The sequence below is a fragment of the Anarrhichthys ocellatus genome, unplaced genomic scaffold (genome assembly GCF_004355925.1).
Source record: "Anarrhichthys ocellatus isolate YVR2014 unplaced genomic scaffold, GSC_Weel_1.0 scaffold31, whole genome shotgun sequence".
Classification (NCBI taxonomy): Eukaryota; Metazoa; Chordata; class Actinopteri; order Perciformes; family Anarhichadidae; genus Anarrhichthys; species Anarrhichthys ocellatus.
In genome coordinates this window covers 2,259,160-2,278,479 of record NW_022280061.1, presented here as the reverse complement: position 1 = coordinate 2,278,479, position 19,320 = coordinate 2,259,160, and the positions used below count along the sequence as shown (strand labels likewise).

The window sequence follows — 19,320 nt, the reverse complement described above, 5'->3', positions numbered from 1 at the left end:
TCTTTGTGTTTTCTGTTGCCACAAGCTCAAATGATGTTCCGACTGAAGCGTTACCCTCTGGGATCTGCCCTCATCAGAACAAAGACTGACTTTAAATGTAGCTCCACTGGTCTTCCTCACCACCCCACAGATCTATGATCAGTTCTTATTTTGCAGAGTTGAGGCCTCCCAGCCTGCACCATGTGACGGGACCATCCAGGTTAAGAGGTCCAGCTGTGATGATGAGCGGCGGCAGTGTGGCTCTGTTCCTCCACCTAGATGAACATTGCTTTATTACTACTATCCATCACATGCAAAGCGTTAATGACTGAGCACTCAAATCTACCATCACATACATGTATGGGAATTTATCAGCCGTATGGCTCTCTGCATGGACAGCCATGCTGCCAGAGTGTGCAGTGATGAGGAGAATGGGGCTATGGGCCTACGTAGTGATGTTCTCATTTCAGAAATGTGCCTTGATTTTTGGAGGAACCATCATCCTATTTACCACTTTAACAATCAAGCAAGTCGGGTTTCATGAGCTGAGATCAGAATCATTACACATGCAAGAAAGAAGAAGTAAAGATTGCAAGTTTGAGTTTTCTGGTTCAGTTCAGTCTGAAAACAAACCAAGAACAAACATGTTGTACAGGACAATACATTTAAAGATTCAGGGTGATTCACCGCTGAAACAAATGTCTCAGATTTCTTCCTTTCAGGACCACAACTGAGAACATTTTGGCCGAAGACAGAGAATTCTTTACAGCGATTTTCTTGACAATGGATATTTATTTTTTCAGTAAATTCAAAATAAACATTTCTGTTTTCTGACTTGACAACTATGTACAATTTGTTGCTGCTTTTCTATGAATGCAAGCGCCTGACACAAATGTGTCCCTTAGGGATAACAAAATACCATCGAATCATACAACAGAGAAATAGTGCAGCAGCTTCAATTTTAATATTAAAGAGGCATATTTTGTTAAATGAGAAGCAAGCACACAGGGTACATACAAATGAATAGGTCGAATTCAAAGAGGGTTAGATTGAGCTGCCTCTCACTTCGTTCAGGTGAAGGCTATGTTGTAACTAATTTGTGCAATTTGCACTTGGCAGGTTTCAGAAAAAAATACTTTTTGACTTTAATTAAGTCGAGTTCAAAAGGCAAAGAAAAACATTCGACTTCGTGATTTTGCATTTGTCGTCTCTGCTACATGTTGTGCCTAAAAAGGGAGATGACATCTCCAAATGTTCTCTAACATCACCCTTCACCCTTCTACCAACAAGACTCTGAGAAAGACTGAAAGAAACTGTTTGAGTTCCAACAAAGGACCTGAACACTGGATCTGGATTCATTTTGTTGAAAAGCAAAGCTAAGAACCCACTTTGCTTAATGGAGGTACAAGGTCTCCTCAAGATTCTTATTTCTGCATGTTGAGTGAGTGTAAAAATGTGAAATGAGAGCAGGTTAATCATTATCAGTAATGGAATATATAATTCAAAACTATGAATTAGAATTAGTCGACAGTAGCCCAGAAAGGACAAACTAAACACTAGCTCCAGAGAGAGCTTTAAACATGTTTTTACGTTACCTGAAGGCCACCAGAGATCTCCGACCCTCTTGTGAAACAGCTTGTTATTATTGTGGTAAGGATGGACTTTAGCGTTACCACAGTTTTGCACTCAACAGCTGACGTCACCACGGTCTTGGGGAGTGAAGAGTGAGCAAAAGGGTTTGAAGTTGATTGCAATCTGCAACCATTTAGCTAGATGGCACCAAATGCTACACACTGTCCCTTAAAGTTCAATGGGAATTGATTTTTCCCAGTCTTTCCCCACTTTCCTGTGTCTGTCTGCCCATCCATCTTCCTCTGCGTTGTCTGTGAGTATGGCTTCCCTTAATCAGCTAGCGGCTCTTCTTTCACTTACCTGTGTTTCATCAGTTAGTCGCTTCGCCCAGCCAGCACACCTGGCTTCCATCAGCCTCATCAACCCCAGTGTATAAACTTTGGCTCGTCAGCCACTCTCTGCCAGTTTGTTGACGGCCCTCATTGGAAGTAGTCTGCGGCGACGTTTGTGATATAAGCCCCGTGTTTATTCGCCTTGCTTCTAACGGTCCTCTCTGTGTCTCATCGCTCGCTTACCTGTGTCATCGCTCACACCATGAAGCCTGCAAATCTAAACTCATCAACACCACGTCATCCTACCCCGCCATATTCCCAGCCTCACTCCTTCAACGCCAGCTTCTTCGGATTCTTCCTCCTTATTCCCAAATCCCCTCTACTTGAATTTACAATTCAACTATTTAAACCTTTCCCCTCGTGTCCTTGTGTCTGCGCCTAGGTTCCCCTTGAGTTTATAACCTAACCCCTCACCTTTAGCATAAAATCTATTTAAAAAATTAACCAAATTATACCAAATATGCTTGTCAGAAATGAAGCATAGCATCATTAGTTCAGGAAGAGCACGGACGTCATTCTTGTATTGGCTAATCGGCACCAGCTGTTTCCAATAAACTTCACAATCACTGATAGAAATTAAAGCTTTTACTCTCTTTACTCAAGTTTCTTTGAGTCACTCACCAAAGAGAGTTGGGCTTTCAAGTCACTTTAGTCACAGAGTCAGTAAACCAGAGACAGACAGCAGTAACAAACGAGACGGACCAACACAGACTCCAGCAGTAAACCATGACTGTGGCATGGAACTTGTTGGTGAATGAGTGACCGAGTCAGACCTTCAGCTCAGGGCAGGGGTCGGGCTTGCCTTTGTATATTTATACACACATATTTGAATGGCACCTGTTTCATTGTGTTTCACAGCTAAAATATCCGACATCAAGTTGGTGTTTAGTGTCGCTCAAAATGTGACATCCAACAGGGGGTGTATCAGAGGTATATATTGTAAGAAAAGAGTGAGACATGCCAGAGGGCAGTGTGCAACTGAGTTGTTTCTTTCTCTCAAGCACACAAACCAAAACACATATTTCACCTCATGTTCTCTCGACTTCATCACAACCAATAAGACTGATGCCTCTGCCAAAAAACTGTGTGATGAATTGGGTGTACAACAGGGAGGAAAGTCTCTCTCTGACACGCTCGCATTGCATTTCTGCTGGGAGGAATATGTGAGTGATCATAACTCACCCTCTGACTGTGGGACAAACAGGGGGGAGCTGCAGATGTTTGCCTGTGCTGAGTGTGTCTTGTGTGTGTGTGTGTGTGTGTGTGTATGCGTGAATCACAATAGGTTCTCCTCTGATCAGCGTTGTTGGGATGGATATCAGGCTTTGTGGTTTATCACCCGGGGGATAATCCCTCTTGACCCGCAGCCTCACACTGATCGCTCTCCTGTCACCAAACCAATAACAACTGACAAGGGGCTGAGAGATAAATAGTCTGTTGTAATAACCTACTTTCTCCTCTGTAACACAGAGTGTGTGTGTGTGTGTGATTATGGTGAATTAGTGTGTTGTAGGTGTGGGTAAGTGTCAGAAGGATTAGAGGGATTGGGGCGAAAGGACGAATAAAGCGTATCTCTTTGTGGGCAGGTCCTACATACGTGTGTGCACGAACATGTCTCCATGTGAAAGGATATCTAGGCCTGATCTATGAGTGCAAGCTGACTTTAATTAGGTTTTCATCTTAAGCGTAATTGAAGTGGTGTTTGTCTGTGAAACCTCCATCAATAACTTGATGCTGAACGTTGTTTCTCAACTTTTCACTCACATTTTCTTTGTCTTTTTACATTTTCCACTCCTGGTTCGTGATAATCTTATTGTCAGTGTGACAACGAAGTGACATGTGTTTGAGGAAATGTGGACTTGCAGATTGTTGCCACGTTGTCTCACAGGGCTTTAGAGCAACACAGGAAAGGGCTATTATAAAACCATATTTCTCAGAAATGTGAGGCGGGGGGGAAAATGTACACCAGCTGGAAAAAAAGGCAACAACAGATCATTTGCATATATGCATCTAATGATTCCCATTCATGCCTGTTTTGTTTCAGATTCAGTTGCTTTACATTCAGGGCAAAATAATTAGTTGGAACCGCGTTAAACTGCCTAGCAACAGCCTGAAACGATGGTTTAAAAACATCCCCAAAAGGAGGCCTGAGGCATTCTTTTTTTCTAGTTTTACTCAGGAATATTTATCTATACATCCAGACAAGGGTTCTGCAGACCACAGTTGCCTTTGAAACATATTTTTCCGTTGCTCGCCTGCACATGGCACATCCTGCAGCAGCACATACATCTGTGCTCCGAACATGTGCAGCCTCAATGGGCCCCCTACACCTTTTTACTACATCCTTTATCACGCATGTATAAATAACAGAACCAACAAGTAAACACATGCATCTGTAATGGTCATTACGGTATTTATTATTTATCAGTAATAAAGTGTTAATAACACATTTAGGTCTGCAGAACCTGAAATCTCTGCATATGTCAGCCCTGTGTTCTCGACAACCTGTAACTAATGTGGGACATTTTCATGTTTTCTTACGTCTTCGTTACCCTGAGCATAAGACAAAGGTGGAAAGCCGTCTGGCTGCTTCACTGGGGGAGGATTACTGTATTTCTTAATAACACTGGAATGTGACTTCACTGCAATCATGCTTTGTTTGCAGAATTAAGTTCATTTAGTAACTTTATTAAATCAGGTAATCTAATTGGGATTGAGCACTTTTCCAAGAGAGACCTGAGAACAACCGACATTTGTGCTCAAACAACCACAAAACCAGCAGACGAGAAGAACAAGTTTAAAGCCAGACAACCATCAATCAAGCAACAGAAAGGATGAATGAAAACCATTGCAAGCAGCATGAAAAACATCAAGACGTCAATGCAAATTAAAAAATAAAGTTTCAGGGCAGTTCGTGGTTTATTCAATTTAAAAGGTGCACGGTACCTGAAACTCGATCGTCCAAGGTTAGTATTAGCTAAATGGAGAAGTTAAAGGAGTGTGTATCGTAGTTCACGAACCCTTTTCTTTGTCTGCCTGACTCCACGCTCATCCCGCTCTCCTCGTAGATCTGAAATAAGAAACAATGTGTGTTCACTGCTCAACAGACAAAAAGACATCTATGCACAGTCACAAACTGAACTGTATTTCAAGATTCCCAGTTTTGGATGAACAGAGAGGTTATCAAGATTGATCAGAAGTTATTCATTCATTTGTAGGCACCTACAATAATGATCTCAGAGTTATTGACATTCAGTCGGAGAGAGTTTGGGGACATATAGCATGCAATAAACAGCAAGCAACTCTGGGTTTATTGATATAAAATGGGTTTTATATCAATGTCACTAACAGGGAGTAACAAAATACATCAATGGAGAACAATACAAAGCATTTTGCTGTGCTTGATCGTATCAGTCTGAGGAAGGAGAGACATCATGGTGAGGCTAATAACCATCGGGGCGGATATAATGTTTCCTATTTTTCTGCTGTAATGGACCAGAAATCCTTTACAATGTGAAGATTAACACTGTTACTGGATGGTAGAGTGTACATCACTACAGCAATGCACACTCATATTCTTTCATTAAGGGTTTTGGGAATATCCCACTGTAGAAAACTCTTAAGAGTTTTGAAACCATTTTCAGAGAAAAATGTCAAAAATCTATTCGTATTTGTCATAGTTTCCATCAACTTGCTGTTTATCATTTTCAAAAAGTTGTAATTGAAGAGACAGTACTGGGACTTTGACTAAGATACAAGTTGTTTTTTTTATTTTTACATACGCACACACACACACACACACACACACACACACACACACACACACACACATTCACAGAATAAGAGAGACAGAAATTAAAGGAGGTTTCGTCACAATTGGTGAGGGAAATTAAAATCGAATGGAACAGATGTCATCAAAGAGTCTTATTATTAAGAAGATCTGCAGTTGCCATCTGCACAATGTTTACAAATTAATTGCCCAGATACATCTTTATGAATTCAAAGCATCACTGCCAAATTCACATCAGCGCTTTCAGTCGATTCCCAGCAGGAGGAGAGGAAGATGGCTGAGAGTTTTCCAGTGACCACTTTAATGATGAGCAACAATTGATAGAAATTTAAGGAAAACGTTACTTTTCATCATGTGAAGCAGCTCTGACGTTAGTGGGCCTTTTCTTTTTCACTTCATTCAGGCTTATTAAATACATCCATTATACTTAAAAATGTGTTGTATAATAATGTGTTACACAACAGGCTTTTTAACCTTTAAAATATCTAAACTATGTGTGTGTGTGTGTGTGTGTGTGTGTGTGTGTGTGTGTGTGTGAGACAGAGAGTAAATCAATTCTTTGTTCATTCAACAAAATACTGTCAGTTGATGCTTTAAGCTTCCAACTCTCTCTGAACCTTATGATTTCACATCTTAAATCACAATCGCAGTTTGTAGAGTTATTAGAATTAATTGTGTAAATTGACTCCACAAACATGCACGTGTTTGTGTGTGTTTGAGTGTTTGTACGTGTAACTGATGGAGGACAGCCTCGCTGTTTCAGAATGATGATGATAATGCTGTTTTTCTTTCCTTTAAAAAAAAAAAAGGCTTTTATGATGTTATTTTCATTAAACTCGGACCCTCTTCATGTCTGATTCGGGTTTCCCCCAAAATAAGATAAAGTTTAACAAATAAAATTGTGAAATACCATGAGACACTTTTACAGTCGGACAGGTTTTAGATGATACACCACGTTTAACATCAGTATCAGAGACGAAGGTTATTATCATGCATTGCTTATGAAACCTGTGTGTTTTCACAAATAATAGAAAATAGAACCCTGACCCTGAATGAAATCGCTCTGAGCAACGGTGAATCACATCTTCTTGCTTTTAATGCAGAACAGAATGGAGATTCCTAGGGGATGGGGATGCTTGTTCAGTAAATATTAAAATAACTCAACTCCTCCATCAAAATGAAAACAACAGACAAGACAAATGACTTACACAACGCAAAACTCTCCTTTTAAATAATTAAACCCATGGTAAACAGTTATACACGGTCATCTTTGTTCTTGTATAATCAGTGTTTATTACTGTATGAAAGTCGAGGATTGGCAGTGATACAATTAACCAATTATGTCAAATTTAAACATTATTTGTAGTTCATGCGCAACATGACAACAAATGTAAATATAAATATAAAAAATCCACTTGTCACTTTCATTTTTAAGAGTATCAGTGAAAAGCACTCGTCAACGGAGTTTTAATTTGCCATTATGTTTATGAAAACAAAATAGAAAGTAAATTTAAGTTTTAATATTGTGTTGCAGTGAAATGTTTATTAGACCGGGTTAATCTTACCTCCCTTAACTTCCACATGTATGACACTGAGACAGAGCTGAACGTCACGGGACTGCAGTCAGAGAACAGATGACGAACAGGGGCTCCACTTTGTTCCCCTCACGAGTCTCATTGCTTCATCAGCAGGTCACGGATGTGTACGAGGACTCGGGACCCAAATGCAGACACTGAAACCGAACAGGTCGTAGAAACGAAACTTCACAGGTGTGTCAGCAGGTGGGCATGCTTTGTGAATGTGAAGAGATGAGCAGGTGGATGTGATCTTCCGTGAGAAAGAATGACAAATGAGAGAAAGAGAGAAAAAATGTCCAATGCCTGATCCACATTCAATTATGAACACCGGCTGGGAACGGACCTGCATGAAACTAACTGTACTCGTAATCTTACCGGAAACTCGACAAGTGGTATTTCAAAATAAATGTATAAAAGCACAGTACCACACATACAATGATAAACACCATGGGATGTTTTATTCCTCCAGGGCTGTCGAGGAGCTGAGGATGACTACAACTTCCTGAATTGAAAGCCAATTTAACAGACAAGGTTCTTTACATCCTATTTATATGACGTCATGCTTTGACATTTACAGAAGTGAAGGAGAACCAGCAAAGAGATTCAGCAAAGAGCACCAGCTAGACAACTTCAAGGTTGTAGTGATCTTTACATTCCTTTGCTCTGGACTAAATCTGCTCAGCATCTTGTTTGTTCTGTCATCTTTGTTAAATATCCTGTCATACAGTGTTCCTCATGTGCTATAACAATGGTGGTAATATTGTGTAATGTGTGTAACATACAGAAGACTGTAGCTTTTAAAATGAATGTTTACATCCAGGCATATAGCATATCAGGCCTACTTAGTATACATGCCCTTGCACTACTTGTAGGCTGGGTCTCAGTTACATAATTCACATATGACATATTCTCATTATGGATGAAGGCATATTCTTTGAAGTTGCATTTTTACAGACAATCTTCTGCTGCTTTTTAAAACAAGTATTCACATTTACATAAGCCAGACCCACGATTGTAACAATAAAACTATTTGTTTGTGTGTGTTGTACGTGGTTATTTTTGATGCATTGACTTGATTTCCTAGTCTCTGGGTATTTATAATGAGATCACAAGAGATACAATTGTATTGGAAAATCATATAATCATTATATGGCAGATCAAACTGATATATTTAATGAAGTAAACACACACACTTGCGACCAATTCACTCTGAGTTGTATTTTGAAAGTTTCCACCGGAAGTCTCCTCTTCATATTCTGGCTGGTTTGACGGGATTGGAGCGCAGAGCACCAGCAGCGGACCGTTCAGCCTCTCAGTGCGACGCGCTTCATTCAGTCCGAGCGCCACTTCTTCAGAAAAGTGATTTACGGAGAAACAAAAGTGAGCCGAACTTGACAAGCGACAAGTCGAGAACTCACAAGTCCGTTCTTTCTTTTTTATTTTTTCGTTTTCATCCTCAGTTACCTTGTTTATATATATATTTGTTTTTGTCCCGTCTACCTTTGGACACGGTGATGCGTGCCGGTGGTGCTCTCCGTACTGAAGGATACCTGCGGTGATGGGTCGGTCCGCGAGATGAGCAGCGGGCGGTGTGGGGGTGCCAGGGGCGCACGAGCAAGTCTGGACGCATAGGTAAAAGCTGGTTCTGTTGATGTTTTGCTCTGTTCATCTGTTCTCTCTCAGCTTTAGAGGAACAGTGTGTCTGCTGGCGGATACAACTTTCTGATGTACTATCCGAAGTAGATTCCTCCCTTTCTTCTTCCTCACACCATTGCATTCTGGAGGAGAGCGCACCCTCAACTTTTTGAGATGTTTCAGGAGCTATAGCGTGTATGTATCTGTGTGTGTGTGTGTGTGTGTGTGTGCGTGTGCACGCTCGCTCTCTTAGCTATACGTGAGTGCGCGATTGTCTTATCGCTAAGTCGTATTTAAAACTGCATGAACAGCAATCCGAGTTCACTGTGGTCTTTATTCATCATCTGTCCCCTTTATGCCATAGTGATCCATAACCCACGACACATACTTTCCTATGATTCATCCACCTGCCATACATTAATATGCACTGCTGATGATGTTTTAATCTCCCTAAACTCATTCAATGTTAAACAATTTAATTTCTCGGATATGTATATAATGTAATGCGAGTTATTTTTGAAACATTCTCTTCACTGCAGTATTATACATTTTTGTATTTTTCTTTCTGGAGCTGTAGTCACACAATACTTCCACTATATAGGCGGCCGTGTATGATTGTGTGTATGTGACAAATAAATGAGGTTTGATAATGTTGCTTGTTGATGTTCAGGACAGACACGTTGAGGTTGTTTGAGACATTGAGCTGATAAAAAAGGACAGAGCGCAGAATATGAATCCATAGATGTTGTGAATGATAGGCATGTCATCTCCGAAATTTAATTCTGAAAATGTTAGTATAAATATTTCTTCTTTTTGCCCTTTCTATCCCTCATTATTTCTCTCTCTCCATGTTCTTTTTTTCCATTTCCTGCAAAGTTATATGAATGCAAGTACAGCTTCTTATTGATGCAAATCACTTTGGTAGTTTTGTGGCTCCTACAACATGTGAGTAGTGTGATGTGAAGAGCTGCACACAGCAGGTTTCAGGATTCTGTTTGACGTGAACATGATTGCTGAATGATTGTTTTTGTCATCATAATACAACAGCGATTCTTTTGTCTGAAACTGGAGAAGATATTTTGCAATCTCAACAAACAATTTTCCTTTCTTCGTCCCGAAATGTCTTGTTATCGATGCGTCAGACTGCGCTGGGTGTATAATCAGCTAGAATCAGCACACATCTCTGCCGCTTTTTTTTTTTGCTGCTTACGTTTAACATCTGGACAGAATACTTATTATAGCCTAATGCAGCTGCAACCAGAGTCCCCGTGATATGCCTTGAGGGGCGGAGAGTGGCCCTGCAGTCATCATCAGTTAGTTCATATAGAGGCCACATACGACATAAATCAGTGTTATGTAAGGGAAGAATTGTGTGCATTTGGTTGCTGCTGTAATAAGATCTTATTACATCAAGATCATTCAATTAATATTCTGTGATTGTAGAGCTGCAACAATTACTCTATCAGCACGTTGATCAGCAGAACATTAATTTGCAACTATTTTGATAACCAATTCATCTTTTTCGCCTCTTTTTAATGCAAAAATGTCTAATTTCTAGCGTTGCAAATGTGCTGATTTGTTGCTTTGTCTCATATGATAATAAACAGAAAGTCTGGGACTGACTTTAAATTCAAACAAGCAGTCTGAACTGATCACTCAGGGTGAAGGAAACAATTAATCGAGGAAACAATCAGCAGATTAATTGATGATGAATATTAAGACTTGCAGATGTAGAAAAATAAATGTATATACAACTGTTAAACACATGCCCTCTATGGCTTACTGTAATTTCAGGGGGCGTATTCAGGGTCTTTGTATTTTTATGTATTATTTCACTAACAGGTTTCTCCTCAGAGAAGTTGACCTGGACTCTCGTTCCGAGCCGTTTGGAAATTGTCTTCTGCTTTTAAAAGGGGATGAGAGAGGCTGATGTGATTGGCCATTAGTGAAGCCTGTCTCACCAACAGTGTCTTCATCCCATCTGTCCTCATTCCAGACTCGCACCGTGCTCTTTCTCTCGCTCTGTGTTCTTTTGCCCCCTTCTGTGGCTTCTTTCACTCTCCAAGAAGTAATATAAGTCGTCCTGCCTGAGGGCTCCGTGGTTCCTTCAGACCACTCTTTTGTAATGCTATGAGGGCCGGAGATTTGATTTGCTCGGTAAGGACGGATCGGCGCACATATACAGGGAACATTCACAAAGAGCAGATATTGGTTCTCAGACGTTGGTCTTTAAACATGAAAGCAGGTGAAGTAAGCTCATTTTTCTTCCATTAACTTCCTCCCTCTGACACTATTGTCAAAAAATTTGAGGTTCCACTGATTCATCTTTTTTCAACCAATTGTTGTGAAACAAGACTGAGCAAGTCTCATCGAGCAGTACTGTGGACGGGGCCTGTGGGGGGCATTTTTGGAAGAAAGTGTCCATTAATAACATATTGGACTCTCTTTTACTTCTTGAAGATACTTCCTGCTCAATGAGAAACGTTGTTTTTGGCATAAAGTGATAGTTGAATCAACACACTATACATTATAGCAGACTACTTCTAGTTTACATTTACTACCACCTACATTGTAAGTGAAGAAGAATCGTATACGCTGCTCCCCTCTGTCTCTTCTTATATTGATTATTTGGCAAACTAAAAGGTCTGTAAACAGCTGTGGCTGCACGGTGGTGTGTCAGCACGGGTTCTCTCCGGGTTCTCCGGCTTCGTGCACGGTCCAAAGAAATGTAGTTTAGGTTAATTGATGACTCTTAATTGCCCGTATGTGTGAATGTGAGTGTGTTGTTCATTGTTGTTGAATGGTTGTCTGTCTATATATATATACTGTATGTATCGGCCCTGCAATAGTCTGGCGACCTGTCGGGTGTACCCTACCTCTCTTTGATCGCTCTGTTATTTATTCATTAGGGAGGATAGTCTCTCTCTCCTGCACGCTGCATCACTACACCAACACACAAACATGCATGAACATACAGTAAATGTGAAAACGCATACATTCAGTGGTAGCAGCAAAGTCATATATATGCAAAAATACTCTGATCAGGCCCCAAATCTTTACATTTCTATTCTGCTCACTGTTGTAAAACACATGAACGGAGGAGTTTAAATATAATGGCTGTCCTTCCCTTTTAACAATTTAAACCACATTATTCGACACTTTTTCACAAGCGATAAAAAACAAAGTGGTGTGACAGCGCAGCATGTTGAAAGTTGTGTTGCGTCTATGTGGGTGTTTTTCTAAGCATGCGTGTTGAGAGAAGGTCTGCTCTATAAACACAATTGTTTATTTAATCAACATTGACCCAGGCTGGTTTTTCTGACGCACGCTGCGGTCACACACATATAACAACACGCTGTCACGATCAGGCTTTGCCTTGTGTGTTCTGTGTGTGTTTTTCTGTAGCTCCTCACTCTACCTGTCAGCCACTCCCTCAGCACCAGTCTAACTCAGCCACTCCCTCAGCACCAGTCTAACTCAGCCACTCCCTCAGCACCGGTCTAACTCAGCCACTCCCTCAGCACCAGTCCAACTCAGCCACTCCCTCAGCACCGGTCCAACTCAGCCTCTCCCTCAGCACCGGTCTAACTCAGCCACTCCCTCAGCACCAGTCTAACTCAGCCACTCCCTCAGCACCAGTCCAACTCAGCCACTCCCTCAGCACCGGTCCAACTCAGCCTCTCCCTCAGCACCGGTCTAACTCAGCCACTCCCTCAGCACCAGTCTAACTCAGCCTCTCCCTCAGCACCGGTCTAACTCAGCCTCTCCCTCAGCACCGGTCTAACTCAGCCACTCCCTCAGCACCGGTCTAACTCAGCCACTCCCTCAGCACCGGTCTAACTCAGCCACTCCCTCAGCACCGGTCTAACTCAGCCACTCCTCATGTCCAACGCCAATGCTTTTAAAATTCCTGGCTTCTACAATATCTGCACATGGCGACTACAGTATGTTTAAACAGCCAGAAGTTACAGATCGATATTATAAATCATTTTGAGTTTAGAGGTTTCTGTCCTCCCTGATTCATTTAAGTCCACATCTCTCCTTTAGCTGCTAAATGCTCCACTATGTTCAGTAGCCACTCGCTAACTCTGTATATCTGTTGTTTGGAGCTGAGCAGGTAGAGTAAGGTGTGTTTTTAGAGCTTCTTAGCTGAAAACAGTTGCCTGCTGCAGTTGAATATAACACAACGAGAACGTTGAGAGTGAACCAAAGTTTCATGCAGGTGCCTGCAATGCCTCTGTCTGTGTTCTCATTGATGACTATCTGGATGAATCTAATCATCATGCTGCTCTGTGAGTTTCTCTGAGTGGCAGTGAAACTGAAAACCATGAATGAGTCCATCACATTCATTACGTGCGTGCGTCATCCTCCCTTTCTCCCTTTTCTCTGTTTCAGACTTCTCAGTGTTCCCGGCCTGCATCTAAATCTGTTATCTCAGTCATTTCACCCATTAATGTGAATAATACTTCCTTCGTACACCCTATCTGATAAGGGAGTCCGTTAAACACACTCCCTCTCTTGTCCTGCTGTATGTCTTTCTACCCCCCCCTTCCCTTTTATTCCACCATCTCCTCTCACTGTACATTAATCCCCGTGTACGCCACTACATCTCTTCCCCCTACACTCTCCCATTCCTTCTGCATACTCGCTCTCAAATTGCCCCAGTCTGGATGCCTCCATATTTTTCACTCTCTTTGTTGAAGCGTAAAATTGAACCTCTCCCACCTCTGCACTGAAGTGTGATCAGCTCATTCATTCTCCCCGAGTCCTCTCTTCACACCCTTGTGTGTGAGGAGAGAGGTGAATTACAAAACAGAAAAAGAGAAGAGAAAACGAACATATAGACAATCCAGGCAAATAAAAATATAACCAAGAAATGGATGATTTAATTTGACACTGGCTATTAAGTTTGTCACCAGATATCTTCAGCAGTTTGAGCTTAAGCTATCCAGTATCTCACTTGCTCCGAGGCTTTAGGGATGCTGCTGATCATCGTCCACCTCTTCAGTCCAGACTGAAATATCTCAACATACATTACCATGCCATGTTGTGCAGACATTCATGGACCATGAACACTAATCACTTTGGCGAAGGTGAAGAAGAACCTTATACGAAGTCTTATTTTGATCAGATTGGTTAATTAGCAGGAATGTAGTACAACGTAAAAGTGAAACAGTGCTGTCTAATTAAACAATTACAAATATTTTGTCCCTAAAATCAATTAATAAAAGTAATAATTGATCGTGATCTCAATATTGATCAAAATAACCACAGGCATGTCATCAGATTGACACTTTTGTTTTTTTTGTGAAATATCTTGGTGCCTTTTGCATTGATTGCCATGACATGTGGTACAGGCACTCATCTTTCCTGGACATGAATGCCCTTTTTTAAACTATTTTTTTCCCACGTTGTTAACATTAAGGTTGCTCAACCTCAGCATGTTGCCATTGTCTGCATGCTGTGCCTCACAGAAGCGATAGCATGGCTGTCGAAAAAAAGATGTAGTTCAGCCTTCTAGGGCTTTACTGTCAGCCTCTGAGACGTACGGTTACCCATAACACCCTTCACTGCGCAGGTTGGCAAATACATTTACAGGACAAAATGAAATGCATTTGAGAAATAGGGCTTCCTTTTTATTTCTGCTCTTCAGCTTAAAGGAACAGTGTGTGAGATTCAGTGGCTGCTACGGTGGCCTTCAGGTAGGGATAGTTACCTTTAGGATTTTATTACTACAAGGAGCTACTTTTATCAATACTCAATACCCAATTAATACATTAATCATGACTAATTGATTGCTTTTAAAAACATATATGGAATTTAAAAAACTAATTCAGAACAGGATTAGAAGTTATTCATAATTAATATATAACTAAATAGTGTTTCTAGAGCAGCAACAGTAATGTTTACAACTGCAAAGGCACTATATGAAGTCATTAATAACTCAGTGGAAACACATTTTAAATGTCAATAAAATAAACGGTAATAATAATAATCATGAATGAGGAACAGAGACATCAGATTTATATCTGTCCTCCTGTTTGCCTTGTCTCAGCCAGCAGAGACGTTTATAAGAACAAACTATGAATAGTTAACAGACAGACAGCTTCTGTTTCAGTGTGTTTGTTTAAATGCTTTGGCTGAACCGTGCGTGCTGTGCTTGTGTAAACATAGCGGCGGAAGATGAGGGTGGACGATTGAATTAGGTTTCACTTTCGTGTAAATCCCATCTCTACCTTTACGTAATGCAAAAAACGCAAACGGCTCTCTAGAGCCAATGTTCGTTAGTGTTTGTCCGATCTGGGCTGCTGTAGAAACATGGCGGTGCAAGATGGCGGACTCCGTGGAAGACGACCCGCTACCTAAATAGATATAAATGGCTTTTTCTAAGCGAAATAAAACGTAATGATTCTTAGTATCAGGTAATTATACACTAATTAAAACGTAATGCATGTTATGTTCCATTTCCTTCAATTAATTCCCCTAAATGTTACACACTGTTCCTTCAAGCCGAGAGTGCTTGAATTTAACAGAGGAGAAAACGGTTTACCTCTGATCGTGTGTGCAGGAAAGTGAGCTTTTCCGACTGCACTGTAGGTTTTTACTAAGTGCAGCAAATGGACCAAAGACGTGTTGGGAGCAAATTGAAGCTGGCGAGCAATCCGCTGCCCCCGAGCTGATCCATTATACATGAGGCGCGAACATATCATGTGATCTACTGTACACAGCAGGGAGGGAAGACAGAGATAGAAGGGGGGGGGGGCAATAGCTGTCTGTGAGTCAAACGAGACATTTTGACACCACCAACACAGATCTGCTGTCGCTGCTGTTTCTTGACCCGGATGACCCCGACATAAGTTGACAGAAACAAATGTATTAAGAATTAATTAACTTAAATAGTTTAAAACTGTTTTTTAGATTTAATTGGAAGCATTCAGGTGACTAGCTAGAACTGATGAGACGTGCAAAGTTCCTTTTATTGTAAGAAAAGTGTCAACACCGCTGGGAACTAAAACAATTGCAGCCATTAGAAATGATTCCTTTTGCTTTACGGCCAAATCGCACGACTCTGAATTTTGTGGACAGACGTTCGTGATCCTCAGAGGACGAATCCTGACTTCGGGGATCCACTGACTTCAACGAGGTTTACATCTTTTGTCTCTTGTGAAATTTCTTAGCACTGGATCGATTTGCTATTAAATTTGGGATAGATGTTTATGTTCCTCTCAAGATGAATTCAAATTACTTTTCTAGTGCCATCATCAGGTCAAAATTCCACTTTGGGTTATGACCAAATACCGGCAAAACTAATGACACTTTTATCATGGAATCATGCTAAACGAAGATGGTGAACACGGTAAACATCATACCAGCCAAACATCAATGCTGCCAGAGCTCAACACTTGACTGTAGACTCTTCCAAGCAGTTCAATTAATTAACAGATTGTTCTTCAGACTGGCACAAATCATAAAAAAATAGCCAATAATAGAGTTTTGGGCAACCTTCAATGTAAATATCAAAAATCATAATTTTCAGCTGTTGTCCAGAATGATACGGTATGTTTTCTGATCTGACACAGCTGTGGTTCAGGTTTAGTTGGGTTTAGGCACAAAAAGATATTTGTATTGTAAAATTTACATTTTGATATTTGGTATATGGAAATGAAGCAATTAGCTCGGAGAGCACGGAGACAAGCCTGGTGTGACTTTGTTTGAATAGAGGAGGCTTTGTCTGAGATGTACATTTCTCCTTGAGCTAAATGAGGAGTCTCCATAGAAACAACCTTTTTTACCGGATCCTCCTTCTCCTTTTACATTTGAAAAAAGGCACTTATACATACTTTCAATCAAAGCCGTACAAAATATAGGGTTCACTGGGCAAAGTTGGAAGCAAGGCTGAGTGTAATAAGGTCTTATTGTACAGTATCACGGAGTGGAATTCTTCTGGATGCAGTATTTTGATAAACCTTTTAGACGTGTCTGTGAGGGTCGGCTGAATACCTGAAATGTAATTTGAATGTCCTTTCTACACAAAGCTTGACAGCATTAAGCAGATCATCCTCTCAGCTGCTGCCCTGTGCTCAGGGTTAGTTTTCATTACGTATGATTAAAGAAAAGACTCAGCTCACAGATCCTGGTCTGTAGTGAGCGTGCAGTCAGGGACAGCAACACACTGCCGCGAAGATATTGATCCTTGGATAACAACAAAGTCATCTAATTACAAAGCTTAATTCCACTCGAGGTCTATTGTGAATTGCTCGTGTTGGTTAAACCTAAAGAACGATCTCACCCCGATCAGCCGCACGATCAGCCTCAGCAGCACAGCTGACCGTCGTCATGAACAGTGTGTGGAGCGCCCGACAAACTCAGATCGATACGCTGTAGATGTTAAGCATGGTGGATTAAGAGGGCCTCCTGCATGTTTGACCTCACAGCGTTTCCATGCATTGACCTCCAACACAGAGTTCCAACACATTCATCCCACAGTGTTAATGTCCCACAAAAAATCAACAACATAAGACCAACGAGACCAAACCGTGAATACAACCAAGTGAATTCAAAAGCCTTCGGAGCCCAGGAGATGTTATGGATAAAACTAATTTGTGCTCCTGATTTATTCATTATTGCACTCAAATGTCTCCATTAGTGCTCCCGATTCAATATAATATTGAATGGGAAGATGACGTTCATCAAATGCTCCCGCACTCCTGAAGCTAGAACTGCATCTGCAGTGTCACTAATGTTTTTACGTTAAAACAGTCCGTCGAGTACGTATAAAGGATGTCAGAGAGAACAAAGTATATCCACACATCACAGTCCAATCCAAATAAATTAAAGTTACGTTAAAGTTATCCGTAGTGAGAGCTTAAAGAATACATACAAGACAAGACAATCCATCTAAAAGCAAACTGCAGGGTCAAAACAGTCACATTTTAAGGCAGTTTGTATTCATTGATGTTATTTCAATCAAGTTTATCGTGACATCTCACGCACACGCCTGACAATACCAATTGATCGCAGAGATGCAGCGTTTACATGATTAGTTTTAAAGTCTTCAAAATCCAGTTCCTTGACCAGCTCAGATTGTTTTGACCTAATGCCGTCAGCTCTCTCACTCTGCGAAATCAGTAAAACAGGCATAAGTACTGAAGCGAGGCCGAACCCCCCCCCACACGCACACACGGCAAAGGGCAAGGTCAGCATGACGCTGTGAGAATAAACAATCATCCTATTCCAAATTGAGTCTGAAAACTCATCATTTCGGCACAGCAAGCAATGAGAGAAATCAAAACGATCTTTGTCTTTGGTCTCATTGCTTTCCACCTCAACGCCATTCTTCTACTTACAGCATGTGTGTGTCTGTCTTCTGTATTCTGTCCTCTGGATGTGAGTGTATACCACAAACAGCTGCCATACACGGATATTCTAAGGTAGAGGAGTAGCTGGTTCCATGTGTGAAATGGTATAAAGAGGCTCTAGTTGCTTCAGGAAAGGCTGGTTTGAGGAACAGATTCATGAGTCAGAAGGCTTATCAGACGCCTGCACACTGCAGGGTGGTTCCTAATAATACGAAGAAGGATTTTACTAATTGAAAGTCATCACACTCACACAACAGTCCCAAGATAAACAGTTTGAATCGCTGTGACACGGTAATTAATCGTGAATGAGCATATTTGAGTGGCCAACGCAGCGCCTCAGCAGACGACATGGCGTTGTGTGGCAGCTACTCTCACTCATGGATGTAGACTGCGGGTAAAAGTCCGCCTTTGCCCACATACTTCACGTGGCATTCTCCTCCCCTTCCTGTACCTGCGCTCTCTATTGTTTGTCCTGAGCTTAACATTTTCAAGATGACAACATTTGGTTTGAAGAAATACAAACAGGCCAGAGCATGTTTTGTCCCCTAATGATAATGTGTCGAGTCGGACCTTTTGTCACAGCGCTGTGGAGACGGATCTGGCTACGTGAGAATATGTTGCGGCAAATGTTTCAACTTCTTTGCCGGATGACCCGGCATTTTGTGGGATGTGGAGACTTCAGTTCAATGGAAAAATAGGATGCTAGTCTGATGGTCAGTCACACAGCTGTGAGTGTGACTTTCACTCACAAAGGTACAACTGACACACAAACACACACTTTCAGTCTCCTTTTGTTTTAGAAGGAAAGTATTTTTATCTGGCGGGATGTTTCTTTACTATTTTGTCTTGCGTTGATTATTTATGATTGAGACATCAGTGACATAAAACTGTTTGATATTAAAATTGCATCCTGTTTGGATGCTTATTTCTTGAACATTTGAACACGAACACATGCACGCTCACAGACTCACTTTATATGTACAAGGACCACAGACATTTTGGAATGTGACTGTGTA

The 19,320-nt window shown here is 41.1% G+C and overlaps 1 protein-coding gene across 1 annotated transcript in view; it reads left to right on the top strand.

The window, feature by feature from the left end:
• Positions 1-8,618: 8,618 nt before the first annotated feature.
• gcgrb (glucagon receptor b) overlaps positions 8,619-19,320 on the top strand; it is a 35,440-nt gene continuing 24,738 nt past the window's right edge. Inside the window, exon 1 of the mRNA XM_031864862.1 lies at positions 8,619-8,942. The gene's annotated coding sequence lies outside the window, so the exon portion shown is untranslated. The remainder of the gene's footprint in view (positions 8,943-19,320) is intronic.